Raw genomic sequence first — 16,122 nt, 5'->3', positions numbered from 1 at the left:
AGCAAGGATGGATGAAAATAAAAGTTATTTCTTGCCCTATTCAATTGACTACTCTCATAAAGAGAGGAAGAAAATTCTTAACATTATTAGCATGCAGTTGCCTATATGTGCTCTCAGAGGTTATCTGCTGTGTTTTTAAATATCTAGTACTCTTGGTCAAGAAAAAAAGTTTTGTCCTTGTATTTTCTAGCTGTAAATATTTTTTCTCCTGAGGTTCCCACCCTTTTACCCCCTTAGTTTCCTTTTAGGAGGCTTCCACTTAATGAAGCTGCAGTCAGGAAGGGATTCAGATAGCAGAATGGACACTGGCAGCATGCATATGCATGAGAAGATGCTGTGAGATAGCCAGGGCTTTGAAATAAAGTCACCATGGAGCAGGAATCCCACAGAGGAATGACTCCATGTACTTGAGTTGCTTCTTTGAAATTGTTGTCCTTTGTCAATATTTACCTATGTTGGTATTATTGATTGGGTTATTCAGTTCATTAATAGGTTAAACTTTGTATCACTTTTGTGGTGAGGTAGCTCCTTGTTTTAGTGGGGCACTGAAGTTACAGAGCACCCAAGCAGTGTTTCAGTTTGTCATTGGGGGAGTGCTGCAGAGATGTTACCGCTGTTTTTGAGCTCCTTCTGGGTCTGTGTGAACCAAGATGTAGGGGAAAGAGAGAGGGCTTATCCCAACACTAGGACAGGACCCAGCTAGGAGTTCTTCTAGGTGGGGAGGTGATGTGTAGTTGAGGTCAGTAATGGGATGCAGCCTAAAAGTGGCTTGGCCAAAGCTGCCTGGGCAGCCAGGACAGGGCAGGCAGATGAGATCTCTCCCATGCTGCTGCTGCTTGGACAAATTACTATGTGGCAGAAAGTAACCAATGCAGGACATGTTCATTTAAATCATGACTTGAAGTCACTCCCCCACTGATTTAACCAAACTGAGGCTGAGGAGTGGCCGCAGACACTGCAGTATTACAAACTGCCCAGAACCCAAGCTGGCCCTGCACTTAGACCACAACAACCCCCTGCAGCACTACAGGCTGGGGACAGAGTGGCTGGACAGTGGCCAGGCCGAGAGGGACCTGGGGTACTGATTGACAGCAGCTGAACATGAGCCAGCAGTGTGCCCAGGTGGCCTAGAAGGCCAGTGGCATCCTGGCTTGTATCAGCAATAATGTGGCCAGCAGGAGCAGGGAGATCATTCTTCCCCTGTACTTGGCACTGGCGAGGCCACACCTTGGGTGCTGTGTCCAGTTCTGGCCCCCCAATTTAGGAAGGACATTGAGACACTGGAGTGTGTCCAGGCAAGAGGACAGAACTTTATCAGAATAAGGCTGGTAAAAGGTCTGGAGCACAAGTGTGATGAGGAACAGCTGAGGGAGCTGGGGGTGTTTAGCCTGGAGAAAAGGAGGCTCAGGGGGAACCTTATCACTCTCTGCAACAACCTGAAAGGAGGCTGTAGCCAGGTGGGGTCGGTCGCTTCTCCCAAGTAAGAAGGGGCAGGACAAGAGGGCACAGTGTAAAGCTGTGCCAGGGAAGGTTCAAGCTGGACATAAAGCAAAAGGGAGAATTGCTTCACAGAAAGAATGGTGGGGCATTGGAATGGGCTGCCCAGGAAGGTGGCAGAGCACCCTGAAGGTGTTTAAGACTGGATGTGATTCTTAACCACAGAACCACTGATTCTGTGATTCTGTGGTTAACTGAGCCTTCAACAGCACTACATGGGAAACATCAAGGAAACTTAATTTTCTTGGCAATAGTTACCCTTGTTTTCCATTTCAGGAGGATCTAGGGCTCTGTGGAATTTAACTAGAGATTGTCGTTACAAGTCAGTTTCCCAAGACCTCTTATGCTCAACCCTGACTCTTAAATTAGCTCCAAAACTCTAAAAATAGACATTACAGTGTGATTGTTGCAAGATTAATGTTATGGATTCCACAGATGTAAATTATTATTCAGTTTGAGAAGGTTTGCATGTATAAATCTCTCACAAATACCTTCAAGCAAATATTAAAGGGGCCGAGGATGTTCTGTTTTAGGTTTCTATTGGAGCACTTGTTCCAAGAACTCACTTCAGCTCGACTCTAGTGCCAGAAAATGAAACCTGACATAATTTCCACCTAAGGTTGAGAAGGTCAAACAAGTTTGGAAATCCAGACCCAAATCCAAGAACTGTCCCAGGTTCATCAGTCTAGAAGTGTTCCATTAATATTATGAGCATCCTTGCCGCGATGAATTTGGAGATGAGCAGACTTACAAATAGAAGCTGTAACAACCATTACACCAGCAAACATCAGTTTTGTCACTGGTGTGGAAGGTATTCAGACAGGCTTTCTTTCCTGCTGTCCTGCCTCAGAGCCACTGCTGTAAACCTGAGAAAACTCTGATTGTTGTTTATGTTTAGGCATCCTAATGCTGCTGTGATGGTACCCAGGGGTCACTTGTCTGATTGTGTTTGCTATATTTTAAACTGTGGTAATATGGTTGTGTTGCTGTCTCTAGTTATTCACAGAAGTAACCAATTGCTATCTTTAAAAAAAACAAACAGTGATTCTCCCTTCTGAATTTGTTACCAGTACAATTAAATTAAGTATATATGTTCTTAGATCAAATACAACTAAAAATTTGCTTTCTGAATGTGAAGGTATTTTTTTTGTTCTAGAAATACATCCTAAGCCTTATAGAGCAGGTGGCTAAAAGTGAGTGTCTGTCTAAAGATACACAGACACAAAAACAATAAAAAATACTGTTTGAAATTTTATTTATTATTTCTTGTAGTGCCTTTTTAGAGACTTGAATATGGTGTCTTCTTACCTATCAATGCTTTTTCATTTGTTTTTGTATCCAGACCATAGACTCCATTTCTACTCTTTTTAAAAAATAAGTTAAAACTTCTCTGTGTTGTCAGAGTGATCAGAAATTTCTCAAGTCTGGGTTCTTCAATTGTTTTGTAGTGAATATTGCAACTTCACTGAGAGGCTACAGGTAGTCACATAAATTGTAACCAATAGGAAAAAAAACAAATCAATGTTTGTGTTGCTGCTGAATTTTGGAAAGACAATTTTGGCAGTACAGAATAGGTGCATGTAATAAGCTCTGGGTTTTAAGTATAGTGAGAGGAATATAAAAGGAAATTGCTTGTATTTTTATGATCATGACTCATAAGGGATATGTTTGCTATGGTTAATATCCAGTGGGATTTGCCCTCCTGTGATACAGTGTCCTATGCACAAAACTCCTTCACTTGGCTGATCTTTGACCTTGCTGTTGGTTGATCTTCAGTGTCTTTAGTCAGAGTCAGCTGTATTTTCCTTTTGCACACCAGGGGTAAATACTGCCCCACTGCACTCAGGCCAGATTCCTTCCCTATTTCATGTCATGGACAGGTATGCTCTCAAACCCTGCCTGAACTCCAGTTTTTGGGATCAGCAGACATCTGCCTCCTTTGGTACACATTTTGGCAGGCACGTGTAAGCTGCACTCGCTAATTGCACTGCCAGTGATGACAGTCTTGCAATACTATCCCCCCAAACTTGGGTGTTTGTGGAGTCCCATGGGACACCATGCCCAGATGCCTTCTGGATGCTCAGTCCCAAGGTGTGCTGGGCATGGCATGCAGAGTGGGCACGCTTCCTGCTCTCTCAGGCAAGTAGGTGCAGCCAAAAGTGGGATCTCAGGAGGAGAAAAACTGGGAAATTACAAAAGCAGTTGGTGGGAACAACATGGAAGCTCCCCCTTGCTTTTCTTGAAATGGATGCTAATGTTGTTTAAAAAAACCCAAACAATTTAATAGCATAAAAACCCTACAGGCACACATTTGGGAAGTCCCATAAGAAAAGAAAATGTGACAGATGCTGGCCATCTCAAATAACCTTATCACTTTAGTAGCAGATGCAGGAGATACATGTGTTTCTATCCTGCCTGTGTCTGAGGTACTGGTGTTGGTACTGGTATTATTTCTGTTCTGTGTAATCCCTGACATTTTCTAATGTGCAAGTATCACCAGTTACTGAAAACTAAAAGTTAAGTATAGAACTAAAGCCATCTGGTAGTTCAGAGAGAAAAGTTAGATAATTAGCTGTTCTTGTCAAGGGACTGTGATTAAAATAGGCCATCTTCATAATAGTGACTGGTTTGCAAGGGACTTCCTGGAAGCCACCTGGGATAATGATAATGAAAAGAACAAAATTAAAAACGAGGGGGAGGTGGTGCCATTATAGCTCATGATGACTTTTGTAAGTGAATTAAGTCAGCTTTTAACTTGAAGGCTGCTTGTTATTTTGGTACTTAGGAAAGAAAGGACGATTGAGTTTTCTGACTGTTTGGCAATGTGCTGCCACTAGGTCAGCCAGGTTACTGCTGGAGATCCTTAATATTTCTGTGTCAAGCTCTGGTTTCCTTGCTCACATCCTTATTAACTTGGGAGGGCTGCTGGCGCAGCTCATCTTCAAAGGCCTCTCTAATCTGTGTAACCCAATGGCTCCTGCTCAGGGATTTTCTTCCACTGGGGGAATCAGTGCTATTAAGAAACACCAGAAGAGGAAAAAAAAACCCATCAGAACAGCATTACTGCATCATTCTTTGTCAGCTGATGATTGCTACATGCGTAGCACTGTTGGTGCAATGTGAATTTATATTGATAGATATCTCTTAAGGAATAAGATGTTTATCAAGTAGTGCTTAGAAGGGAACCTCTTTGCATAGTGGGAGGAAGGATCTGTGGAGCTTTGGCAGCTCCAGCCCACCCCCCAGCACTGGTGTGGAGGGGCTCAGTGTTCCCTTTGGCCTTTACTGCTGAAATCTTGTCCTCCTCATCCAAGAGGGGAGCAGCAGGGAAACCTCCAAAGGCTGCACAGCACTTGCTCTTTCCTGTATGTAGATTCCTTAGTGGATGCCCTGTGTCAATGTGATCGTTTTAATCAGGGAAGTCTGACCTGAATCATCTGAGTAGTGTCTCCTTGAGAGCACACTATTGAGAGCAGCTCTGCTAAATGCACTAGTAGGATAAAATAAATGTGTAATGAGAATGCTCCGTTGTTGGTGTGATTTAATTAAATATATTTTCACTTCATACTGGTAAAAACCCTATATCTAAATCAAATTAATTAAAATTTACTTGGTTTTTTTTTCCCTTTTAATTGGCAGCTGCTACTTATTAAAAAACTCCAGTAAAGACCTGCTCATGCTGTTTCAGAGGCTTTTAAGAATTTCAGTGTGACTAATATTTTCTCAGAGAAGATGTGCTGGAAATCTATTGTAAATGTAACCAAGTTCAATACTTAAATTAAAATATGGGCAAGGATTAAAAGTACTCTGGGTTCTCTCTTTGCTTAGATTCTCCTCAAAAAAAAAACTGCTTCTAAATTATTTTCATTAAATGAAGCTTTTATGCCTCTTTATTCCTTGATTAGGAAAGCAATGATTTGAAAAATTCAAGATATTGAGGTCTCAAAAGTGTCAGGGATGCTCAGCTTCAGAAAGCATAAGTAAATATTTCAGTGCAATATGCTCAAAATAAATTGCTGTGAATGCTTGTGGATATACAAATATTCCTGATCAGTTTAATGGGTCAAACTTTCATATAATTAGAAAGGTGCTGACTGTACTCATGCACAATGAAGCTAATAATGTCTCACTGCATTCTGTATAAAACAGGAGTGTTATGCTTCTGGTGAATGCTTATCTAAGGCTTCTTGTAAAAAGTGTTGATCTGAACGCTGCTTCACGAATTTTCTTTCCCTTTTTTCTTTAAATATTGAGAAAATCAAACTATTAAAAACTGCTTTTCCAGTACTTTCTTGAATACCATCAAAAGCAGAAAATCCAGATTTTAGATTTCAAGTGCAGATTGTCACTCATTTTTTAAGTTCTGCCTGCTCATGACCTGTTTCAATATGTACACCTGGTGACCTGACTGCTAAGGTTCTACCTTGTAGCATTTTTTTGGTGACAGTCTTTTCCATTATGCCCAGTCAAACAGTCTTGACTTTCCAGCATTCTTCCCACCTCAATTGTTATTTACTTACATGGGAGAAAATGGATGGAGAAGTTGACAACTAAGGTGAAGCAAGAACAGGCTTTTCACTTGGTAATGTTATAACTGGCTTCAGATAAGTCTTGCAAATGAATAAGTTACTGTCAAAGGTATGAGATAATAGAAAGCCTGAGTGGCTGGAGTTAAGCACTGTGAGGTCTGAATGACCTCCTGGTGGCAGTTCATTGGAGTAAAATTTAATTTGGTTATAAAATTCAGATTTTTTTTTTTTTAAACCTAAGGATTGTTATGCGGTATAACAAACCATCAGAATATTCCTCCCCCCCAAACTGTACCCCTCTAATGTGCAGAGTTTTTTCTCATCTGCTCTTTAATGAGGTGTCTGATTATAGATTTTTGGTTTGTCCTGCTCTTTGTATGAGTTGGTGAAATTCAGATTTTCCTGTAGATAAGCCTTTGGCTTTTCAGTTGCTTCTGCCTTGCAAAGAAATTAATTCCTTCAAGCCAGTGAGTCTGCAGCTCCAGCTGTGACTGTAGAGGAATGCTCTTGCAGGGTCATGTACTGTAGCTCTGAACCCAAATAAAAGGGATTAACAGGAGTTCACTTGGAGGAAAAACACTTAATTTCACTATAATAACTATGAGAATCCATAGGGAAAACCAATAAAGCTTTACTATTAAAATTGTTAACAAATGATTATTCCATCCTGACCTTCTCTTCCCGCTGTTATTGTACTTTTGAACAGTAACAAATGATGGGATTGACCTAGTTCATGGTAGTGCTTTTGTCCCTGGCCTACAAATGATCTTTTCCTTGTAAAATAATTCCTAGTCTAGTTCTTATGAGAAGCATTGGTAGTATTTATGAAAGCAACAGTGTTTTCTGGTGCATTTCACATGATCTTCTGCCACAAAGCTTTTCTTGGTGTGGAGGAAGAAGGGGCATCATGTAGGCAGTGATGCTGGAACTGAGCCTGGCAGCCAGCAATACCCACAGGATACATCCAGAAGAGCATGACTGATTTCCACAGCTACCACAAACAGCTTTTAATGGTTCCTGGCAGAAAAGGAGGAATTCTGGGGTGAGCCACTCTCTTCAGTTGCATATATAGACCTCATTGTCTCATCTCCCAGCAGCACCTTTGCTCAGGAATGGGGGAGAGCAGGGGGCTGCTGGCAGGGGCTTCCTCGCTCAGTAATATCTCAGCTGGCTGTTGATGACTGTGGTGCAGCTGCTTTCCACTCAAGCAAGTGCTGTAGAGGGCCAAACCACTGCTCAAGGCATTAGTCTGATCCTTCAGGGCTCTCCTCTCTCTGGTGGGAATGCAAGGAGAGGGCAGAAGGATTTTGGTTCTAGTGATCTTGACTCTCTCCAGCATTTTAGGACTGCCAGCCTCAGGCAGCACTATTCTCTGAGTAGACAAAGCAATGCTTGTATCCATTTCCTTGGGAAGGAAGTCAGGTAATTGGACTAATGTGACTGCCCTGATTGGCTTAAAAAATCAAACAGATGAAAGCTGTCTAATTTAAAGGTTAAATCTTGATATTAGTTTTGTCTTCTGCTTTATTTGAGCTTTGGAGGTGATGAACAAGTCCTGGTTGGAGACCATCATGAGCCCCTGTCTAAAAAAAATGCCACAGTGCCCATCTGGGTTACCTGCTGGGAGCTCCTGGTGCTGAAACCAAGGCATGAAAGCTGGTCTCCCCAAAAATGGTCTGAGGTTCTGCTTGGGCCTACACTTCACACCAAGAGCTGGAAAACATTTTGGGTTCTGTCATATGCTTTTGTGTTCCTTATTTTTGCTTCAAAGATTTTGCCCCTTTGAGGCATGTTTATGAGCCTAGTATATATTTTCAAAGAAATATAATTGTAAAAGTATACATCAATCTGTCTTTCATCAGTAGGTAACCTAGTACTTTTTCTTTTTTCAGTTTAAAAAAAAAAAGTATGGATAACATTGTGCTTTGTTTCAAAAATGTTTCTCATTTGTGACCAGATGAGAATCACACTCAGCTTTGACTGGTGACTTAGTAATTTTATTTCTCTCCAGTTTTGCTGCTTGCATACTCAGGAATGTGGTTTTGGTTTTTTCCCCTCTTCATGATTATTTTGTGGAGCACCTTCTGAAACTGTAGAGACTACCAACAGTCCATAGGGATGGCCTAGGAGCCACAGCCTGAATAGAATTCCACATAAACTTTTGTTCTTCACTATACCCTTGCTCCAGCACTCTTTGAGCTGAATGTTTATGATGGTTCAATACCTAATGTGGCTTTAATTAGTCACAAGTAGCAATTATCCTCTAAAGTTAGGAATCACAGTTAAATATATTAGGTATTCTCTTCTATCAACTAATTTTATCTTTTTTTTTTTTAATGCCTTAAGTTCAGGTAGGCAGCTTGTGCTTTAGACAGGTTTCTGTTTTTCCTATGTTTTTCAGTGGTGTTGAGTCTCTTTGCAGAGAAATTGCAGAGATTCTGTTGGAAGAGACTCGAGTTTTAACAGCATGATTTGGGAAAAGTTGGCTGACATTTTGGCCAGATTTTCAGGACCTTAATGTTATAAGATCAAAATTATGGGTCAAAGCCCCTGCAGGTAATGGTGCAACTGTCAGGTGTCTCTGTATATGTTAGGTTGGCTCATTGTTGAATCCACTCCAGTGGGATTCAAATGTGAATAGGGAACTGTAATTTAGGGTTTCCTGCTGCTGCATAATAGCTTGAATGTACACCAGGTTTATGAGATGCATTCTGGATAAGGCTAACTTACATTTAAATGATTGATTTAATTTGTAAACAGAAGAAATATCAGAGAAGTCACTAATGAAATAAGAATATTACCTGATCCTGCTGTATTTTATTTCTTAACACAGAGATACCCTGAAGCCTCTGCTGCATAATACAGGGTGAGGTTCTCTAGGCTTTTAGGCAGCTATGAAAAATTGGGGTGGAAAGACATAAAATGGAAAAGCTAATACTAGATAAAGCATTTCAAGTTTTGTAGATGATGAGAGGGGTTTCTGCTTGTGGATTTTTTAAGCTTTGTCTCTGTCTGAATGAAGTACGGACAAACACAGCTGTAGCCCTGTCCTCAGTGATGCTTTGCTAAGCCTGACTTACTGGAGTAGACAGCTGGACTGTCCGTGAGAAGCAACTGCACTGAAGCAGCAGAAATCAGAATGTTCTTTCAAGTGCTGCAGATTGCTGGAAATTGAGTGGGACCTGTGTGGAGATTGCATTGTGCCCCTTAGATCTGATGGAATCATTTTATAATGTTTCATCCCCTGTGCAGCAGGGAGGAGATGTGTGTTATAGAGGTAGCTCACAATAAAGTGTGCTGTCCTTTGTAAGATCTGTGTGCTGTTATGAAGAAGGACTTTTCCTGTGCCCTGGAAAGCATGTTTTGTCCTGCAGTTTATGGTGCTATGCTTGCAGACATGGGAGTTAACTGCAGCTGGGAAATCTGAAAGGTTCATTTCCCAACTGCATTGTTACTTGGTTAATCAAGCAGACACATGTAACTCTAGCAGTGCACATTTTTTCCAATTCAGTATTTGATTTATTAAAAGAAGGCTTTGCAAAGGCACCATTTAAATGATGTAAGTTGCAGAGCTCTTGAATGTACTCATGTTGTGGCTCTAAAGTCAAAATGCAGCACTAAACATAGCTTTGTCCAGAATTTTAAAGAATTCTTTTTACCTGGACACTTAAACACAGAGCTTTCTAACAGAAAAGATAATAAAAAATATTAAGGAAAGATGCATTTCACATTTAGAGTTGGTCATTTTTTCTACAAAATGCAACCATAATTTGGAAATATAATTTCTTTTTCTGAGAGAAATGAAAAACTTCTCTAGAACTACTGTGAATTTGTATCAACAAGTGAATACGTAGATGCAGCATAGGTGCCAAATCATCAAACCAACTGTGGATTACTGTTTTCTCTTTTGATTTTTCTATTTTTACATGTTATGTTGATTTTTTTTCATTTATAATTTGTCCTGTAAGTAATTGTGTTACTTGTGGCTCTGATTCTGCCTCAGCAAAATGTACCACAACTTTGAATGCATGGAGAAATTCCAAATCATTGGAACTAAAAAAGTCCTTGCAAATTTAGTGTCACACTGAATTCTGAAATATTATTCTTCTATTTGCAATGGATTTGGTGGCTTTTATATTGTGTAACATGCTATTTCTTTTTAAACACTTAGGAGTTTACCAGATCTTTTTATGTGGTTGCTGAAGCATTGCCCTGGGACAGGAGTAATGATAGATGGATGAACAGAACATGCTTCAGGTAAGAAATCAGATATATGCCATTTGGTATGGCTGTTCATTAACTTTCCTCACATTGTTTTGGTTCAGCTTCAATAGCAGCAGTATTTAATGTTACACCACTAAAATTCACTGAATACAAAATATAAATCTCTTGTCTACATGAATGTTTACATATATCTCTCTGTAAATCAGTGTCAGCAGGTTTCTTGTTTTCCTTCTAGATTTGGTAACCCTGGTAACAGATGCTGCTGCTGCTGTTACAGTCTTTACCCTTGCTACTGTATAAATTTCCTTAAGAATTTTATTTCACATTAGTGGTTACAACTGTAGGTCTGAACATAAGAATGATTTCAGCATTTCTTGTGTGGTTAGGGTAACTTAACTTGTTCTTTAAGGCTGTGCCAGTTCAGGATATAGTTGTCAAGTTTTTGATATCCTTGGAAGTAAATGCAAGCCTGTTAAAGCCTGCACAAAGGCAAGCAAAAGTTGGTATTGATTTAATGCTTGCTGTGCCACAAGCTTCGTGAGAAAACATAGACAAAATCTTTAGTTTCCATATCAGTGGGAGCTAAGTGCCTATGTACCAATATGCTTGTATTTCTGGTAGAGAAAATAGTGTGTCCAGAGTGCTTTTTTTTTTTTGCACAGCTCTGATATGCCCAGGGCTATATTGACCTTTCTGTGTGCCTGAGGATCACCGCGATGTGCTGGCAGGGCGGAGCTGCCAGTGCTCCAAAGCGAAGGTGGGCACTGCTGAGTGCACATTTCAGCTACAGAGAAAGGCTTGGCCTTATGTGTCAGTGCTGTTCTGAGTCACACATGGGGTTTGGCATCTGTGGCCTTCCAATTGCCCTTGTCTCCTCTTCCTTTGTGAGAGCATTCTGAAGACAGATGTGGTGGAGACTGCGCCGTATTCAGGTTGGAATCAGATGTGTTAAAAAGTTGTCTCAAGGCAAGGACACAAAATATACAAAGGAAAGACCCTGGAGTTTACTTTCCAACTTGCAGGGTGCAAAAGCATAAATATACAAAACACATAAAAATGTAAGTGTCTGTGGATCAAGGACCAGGTTAGGGATAGAGATTTAGGGAAGGCAAAGCAGCCTCCTGTCCCATGGAGTGACTGACAGCTGATGCCAAGAGAGGGGAGTGGAGCATGTGATTGCTCCCCAGATCAACCTCTCATGCTCCACACCTGAGTCAGTGCTGGCTTCTTTGATGGGTGGTCTTGGCTATGCTTTCTCTGGATTTGTGAGGTTATGATATGATTTTTAGGCTCTGCCACTTTGTAGTGTTCTGGATACCCCAGCTGAATTCTGGGAGGGAGGAAGCAAGCAGTCCCTGAAGTTAGTTAGAACCTCCCACTTGCTAATTTCATTTAACCTGGGGGCTGGGTTGACATGCCAGGAGACTCAGGAGTTGAGTTGAGCCTTTTCTGCTCCAGTGGGGTGGTAGGAAAAGATGATGGGTGCAAAGCTTTAAGGAGTTTAAAAAGCAGCTAGACTAAAATTTCCTTGAAGTGAAATGAAACTGTGGGCTTTCTGTGGCCCTCCCACTGCTAGTGCCTTCCTAATGAATAGGTTTGAGGCAGCTGCTTGAACCTGTCTTGCTTTCATCTTTTAGTTTATTTCCCATGATTTTAATAGGAATTTGAGGTTTATGTTCTGTACCTCCTAGTGTTAGAGAAAGCTAGAGAAAAGATGCTATGTCATCTGTTAAGCAGTCATCCTGCCATTTTTTTTTCCTGACAGGATTCAAAATTGTTTGGAAGAAACCACCATAAATTTAAAATATCCTGAGGATACATACTCAATGGGTTGAGCCTCCCAGAAAGACATTAAAATATAGCACCATTAATCAGAACTGAACTATATTTTTTCTTGCTGTTTTTCTTTTCTACATTTAAAACATTGCTTTTGGGTTCACAGAAACTTTGGATGGACTAAAAGAAAAAAAAAAAAGGAATTGCCAAATGATTTGCCTTTGCAGCAAAATCATTGCCCTGAGTACCTGACTGTTCATGTTGCACCTGATGTGTTGAGGCTATGGAAGAAAGTGTGAATATTGCATAAATCTACCTGACTTGCTTAGATGGAGTCTCAGAAAAACACTATGCAATATATATGATGTTAACTATTTTGGTAGGATTGCTGAACTGGGAAAGGCTGGAGGTCAGCCTCTCTGAAAATGTAAAATTTGAGACTGTGAATGTGCTAACTACAGAATTCAGAATGCGACACTTTTCCATGTAAAGGCATTTCAAATTCTGTAAAAACAAGCAGAAAGTAAAACAGCTCTTAGCTAAAATCTTAGAGGCAGTTGAAGGAGAATAATTTCATTATTCTGATTCTCCTTCTTGGCAGAGAATATTTGGGAGACAGAATTTATGCAGCTGGATAGAAGTTTGGTCTATTTTTGCTCTTGATTTTTGTTTTTATTAAAAACAGTGGAGATCTTGTACTTAATAAGTGATTACAGAACCAGATGAATGTTGTACACTTTTTTCTATCCCAAGTGCCCTTATTTTCCCTTCTGAGTCCATATTTGGGGCTAAATCCTTGTGAGATACAGGGCAAATTGGATGAAGCATATCATTCAAGGCTATTTCACTTAAGGATGTATCCACTGAGTGCATTCTGATGACTCATGGAAAACATGTAAAAGACTACAAAGCCAGCTTGCTCACTAGAGGAAACTGTTGAGCACCTCAAGTCCCCAGAAAATGGGCAGAGGATTTCCCCTGAATCCCTTTTGTGAGGCTGATGGACAGTGAACTTGCTTGTGGTACAAATGACCAGGTATTTAATGAAGAACCAAAAGAAGGAACCTCCCATGAAAAAGCTTTGCAAAACTAGAACTGTGGGTGAACTGTTTGCTTGCTGATTTAAGCCTTCAAAAGGGAGATGTGATGGGGAGAAGGGAAAATCTGCTCTGTTTTCTTGTACAACAGGAAAACAGGGAGGAGTGGATGAGAAAAATGTGTTGAGAGACTTTGGAAACGGAGAAAGTGAATTGGACAATTGATTAGACTAAGGAGAATAAGGCTTATCCACAGATCCTCTGGATGCATGTGAATTTGTGGAGGTGGATTGTTTCTTGCCAGAGATTTGTATATAATTGTAAAAACAGAGCAGGTTGTGGGGGTTTTTTTGCCCTTTTTTTTTTTTTTTTTTTTTTTTTGTAGCAGGATATAACTAGATTGTAAACTTTGGCAGGACTCTTAATATCTGAATGCTTCTTGAAACTCTGACAATGTTTTTGTAAAATTGATTTTGGAACTAGAATAAATGAGAAACATTTTTCTATAGTTCCCTCCTATTAATTAGATGAAACAGTAAGTTTTATATTTGTTGAGAAAGAGGTCAAAACAAACAAGAAATTGAGATTGTAGGAGCCAAACAAGGATAAATAACGAGCCAATTTCCCAAACTGGCATTGACCTACCAAGAGTTTGGAAAAAGTCTTCTTGCAAGCTTCCTTTATTATTATAACCTCTTGAACAGAATAATCCTGTCCAAACAGCTATAAACACTTTCCAATAGAGAAGTTTATGACCTAGTTTTTGACTGAAACACAGTATCACAGTGTTTGGGAAGAAGTGAAGATGCTGGTGGCAGTTCCTCTAGCACATTGCACTAGAAACTCAAGGCATTGCTCTTTGCAAACACTTCTTAATTGAAGACAAGTGGAGTGAATTTGAAACATTGTTTGCCTTTTTATTTTGGTGGGGGTTTTTGTTTTAGGTTTTTTTTTGGTTTTTTTTTTTTTTTTTTTTTTTTTTTTTTTTTTTTTTTGTTTTTTTGCAGTAGGTGTAGACAATTAAATGCCTGGGGTGGCATGCAGAAGTTTCATCGATGTCTGAAATTTTTAGCAGAGCACTGTTAGAAAAAATAATAATTCTAGGATTATCTCAACTGCAATTCATCAATTATAGGATGCCTTTCTAGATTCTATGTTTGTAACAGTGAAGGGAAAAATAAAGGTCCATTTATTCTGTACATAATTATAAATCTGTTTTGGAGAGCCAGGGATAATTTTGATTAGGCTTCATTTCATTCATGGCCCTTCAGTCAGGAGCAGGGCAAGGACATGATAGGAATGTGCTCAGAGGAGGTGGGAACAAAACCTCTGAATGTGGGATTTGCACATGCAGCTCTCTTCAGCTGGGGGAACAGAGCCTTGGAGGAGGCATCAGAGCAGGCCACAGTTCAATTATCTGCTCTGGGGAGAGGCTGGCAGAGGCACCATTTCTGTGCTGGGGGAAGCAATGCAGAATTAAACTGGATCTGCTGTTACAAGTTTTGGGTTGTTTCCTTCTTGTTGCTTTTCCTGTGACTCACTGATGTAAATGAAAGTGAGGGATCTGTGCTGATCTCCATCAGCTGAAGTTGTGGCCAATACCAACCATCCCTTTTTTCTGCTTTTCTGAGGAGGTTGGGAGTGATCTTGAGAGCACAGATCATTCATGTCAAGAAGAGGTTCTGAATGCTGTTAAAATATATTAAATAATACTTGGTTAGCATGGAAAAGAACTATAGTTAAATTCTTGCAGGGTTTCAATTATAATTCCTTTATTGTTTCAGTTGCTTATAACTTCCTGAACTGCTTATGTCTCAAACTGAAATTTTCCAGACTTCATCTCGGCCTGACAGTGACCTTTCTTCTCTTTTCCTTTTTGTTTCTCTTTTCTCTGTGGTATTGAATGAATATGGCTTGGGCATTTCTTCTGTAATGAGAAGAAAGTAGCAGCAAAATACCTTGTAGCTATTACATTAGAACTCTGAACAGCTCAGGCAGTACAGCTGTGAAAAAAATGGTGAAAATCATCAAAAGTGCTTTTTGAATCTTATGAGAATCTGTGAGAGTGGACACTTAGATATCAACTTTAGGTCCTGAACTTTTCTCTCCATCATGCACAGTCATTTCACTCTGTCACAATTATAACATGCATTTATTTTTGCATAATCACTGATCAGCTGAATGAAGAAGTAGTCCTTGGTGAAAGAACAGATCAAAACCCTGAATTTCCAAAACCCTCTCTTGCCAGGGTCACTGTTTGCCATGACCCTGGCAAGAGAGGGTTTTGGAAATTCAGGCAAGTGCTGGGGAATGGGAACCCCTTTGGGGCATTCCTCCTATCCCACAGTTAAATTGAAAATGCTCAAGTTTTCAGAAACTCTTCTGGCAAAAAAATTGTTTAACACAAGTCTTAAATAAACTTTTTGATCAGCTCTACTCAAGCTGTCGGCTGTAGTAGTTAAAATCAGAACCCAAATGTCTTAGGGGATGGAATTTAAACCTGGGATGGAAATGGTGGAAATAAATTGTCCAGAGTTTTCCTTTAAATTAATGCTAATATCATGTCTATTTATTAACTATGTAAAGGCTACTGGTCATGGAGGAGATGTTGCTTAACAGCAAATAATGGGGTTTGACTTCTTGACTCATAATATGTGTTTCAAAAAAAAAGTCATGTGCTTTCCTGTTGGCTTGTTCACAGGCTCACTTTGCCTTAAAGACTGTGGTTTTTGCCAAGGACAATCATTGTGAGTATGTCTAAAAAAGAAATATAAGAAACTTTTCATTTCTAGAATTGGCTACTCATGGTGTTTTGTGTTCCATGGGAAATACCACTTCATGTGCATTCATGAATCATCTCTGTTTCTGTTGCTGAATGGTTGTGTATTACCAGTGAGGCAGACAAGTGCCTCACTCTAAGAGCTGCAGGGCAGCAGCAGCCAGAGGGTAAGAACTGAGCTGCCAGTAGACCTGGCAGAGGTTCCCTGTGCTCTCCTGCCCTCTAACCTACGTTTTAAGTGAATTCCCTAACTCTGAACCTCCTGTGTGATATCACAACT

At 40.0% G+C, this 16,122-nt stretch overlaps 1 long non-coding RNA gene across 5 annotated transcripts in view; it reads left to right on the top strand.

The window, feature by feature from the left end:
* Positions 1–16,122, top strand: part of LOC108962587 (uncharacterized) — a 260,018-nt gene that overhangs the window by 71,559 nt on the left and 172,337 nt on the right. For all 5 annotated transcript variants that reach the window (XR_003945588.2, XR_007776925.1, XR_007776926.1 and 2 more), the window contains exon 3: positions 10,198–10,283. This is a non-coding gene — a long non-coding RNA (uncharacterized LOC108962587). The remainder of the gene's footprint in view (positions 1–10,197; positions 10,284–16,122) is intronic.

Source organism: Serinus canaria, chromosome 2 (genome assembly GCF_022539315.1).
Source record: "Serinus canaria isolate serCan28SL12 chromosome 2, serCan2020, whole genome shotgun sequence".
NCBI lineage: Eukaryota > Metazoa > Chordata > Aves > Passeriformes > Fringillidae > Serinus > Serinus canaria.
The sequence above is the reverse complement of the archived record's forward strand: the minus strand, read 5'-3'. Positions and strand labels throughout refer to the sequence as shown.